Raw genomic sequence first — 2,060 nt, 5'->3', positions numbered from 1 at the left:
GCAGCCAGACTTTATTAGCTCTCACTGTGGGCCAAGCGTGATTCTGAGCACTTTGCCTGTATTCACTCACTTAATTTTTTAAAAACCTCTGAGCGAAATGCTGCTCTGAGCCCCATTGTGCAGGGAAGGGCCCGGAGCTGTGGGTGCCGCTGAATCCTCTAACTGCTTATCGCACCCACATGCAAACTGCTCGGTTATAAACTACGGCACCGCAGCACCTTCCCCAGCAGAGAAGGAAAACTGCTCCGCGTGGGGAGTGAGGCAGAGCGCCCCTGAGAGATTCACTTATGGGGGCGTCGCGGGAGGAGGGTCGGGAGGCACAGCAGCAAATAGGAGCTGCTGCCCTGACCAGCCGGTGGGCACCGGCCGGGGAGGAGGGGGGCTCTCCAGGCTGCGCTCAGGCTTGGGGTTACCCCTGTAGAGTGAGGGAGCAGAGTGTGATGCCTTTCGGGGATATTAATTATTTTAAGCTGGTTATTTTTAAGAAATGAAAGGCTAAGGGAAAACGTTGACTCTCCCCCTAACTGCCTAAAAGCATGTAGGGGAGGACCTGCCCCAGAAGGGAGATGTCACACAGGCCATGTGTCTAATATGAACCACACGGCAGCCCCGGGCAGCCAGCGAGGCCCATTTGCTCAAAGTCCCCTGCGTCCCTTTGCTAAGGACGGCCCAGCAGACGTTTGCTGACCACACATTTGCTTCTCCATCTCCATTGCCTTCACCCCTTGAAGCCCACGCCCAGCTCCGCTTCTCCTCAGCTCAGAAGGCCTGTGGGCCTCCACGCCGGCCTGTCCGAGGGCCCATGTTCTTATGGAGCTCCCATATGTACATGTGTCATAAAATTTCCTCATTTCCCCTGTAATCTGTCTCGTGTGAATGTGATTATTAAGACCAGCCAGAAGAACTTTAAAAGGTAGGGAGACAAATTATTTTTCCGGTCCTAGAAGAGCAAATGGCTTTGTTTCCAGCAGGGAAGTTACCGGGGTGGCTAACAAAGCTACAGTGCGAGAGGAGCTGCGCGGAGGGCGTGGGCCTGTGGGACTCCCCGAGGCAGAAGGGGACGCTGTGCGGGTGCATCTGTCCCCTGGCCTGGGCCTCTCTGAGCTTCACTCCCTCAGGGGTGACCTGGGGGTGCCCTGACCGACTCCTCTGTTTGTTGGGAGGACTGAGTGAGCAGAGGGCTGAGTGCCTATAAAGGAGCTACTCATCAGTGTTAGAGCCTGTCCTCCCACAGACCCGCTCCCCAGCCGTCCTCCACCCCGACTCCAAGGCAGTAATAGCCCAGAGAGAGGGCTTTCCTGAAGATGCAAGCCATGCTGGGCTCTACCCTCGCCTCCCACCGGCCCCTCAGCACCTGTGACAATTACTGTCAGTGTCACCCAGGAGGACTCCAGCTGGGAGCCCGCCCCCAACCAGCTCCCATGGGTCCCACCAAGGGCCCGGACTCCGCCCAGGGCTCATTCTAGCGTCACCCCGGCCCTCTACACACGCACATGTGGTGCTTCCCGACAGCTCCTCATAAAAAGGCTCCAAATTCCTTCGCCACCTGCCTGCGTGGGGCCATCGCTGCCACACCCTGCGGGGCACGCTGAGGTGGCAGCCAGCTGCAGGTCCCTGGGGCAGTCCCGGCTTGAGTGGCATTCCACGGAGGGCGCGGGCCGGTGGAGAGGCAGCATGCCAGGAGCCCCGCAGCCCGCTCAGCCCAGGCACGCATCCAGGCTCAGTCCTCGGCCAAGTCTGCGAGCGCCGGCGGTCTGTCGTAGAGAACAGGGAGTCGGGGCTGTGCCCCCACAGGAGCCCCTGCTGCTTGGAGAGAAACCAGGTCTCGGGCCCTGAAACAGGAGTTCGCTATTGAACCTGCCTTGCCACGTTCCCGTCTAGAAATCAGAATAGCAGCGCCAGGGGCTGTTGGCCGGATGCTGGAAGGCAGGTGTGCACGGGGCTTTGCAGGAAAGCGGGGTGCGCTGCCCGACTCGTCCCATCTGAATGCCCCCCATTCCCACCCCCCAGGGCCTGGGTGTTGCTAGTTCCTTTGATACATCAGTCCATGCCGTGGTGAC

This window comes from Myotis brandtii, unplaced genomic scaffold (assembly GCF_000412655.1).
Source record: "Myotis brandtii unplaced genomic scaffold, ASM41265v1 scaffold1627, whole genome shotgun sequence".
Taxonomy (NCBI): Eukaryota; Metazoa; Chordata; class Mammalia; order Chiroptera; family Vespertilionidae; genus Myotis; species Myotis brandtii.
The sequence above is the reverse complement of the archived record's forward strand: the minus strand, read 5'-3'. Positions refer to the sequence as shown.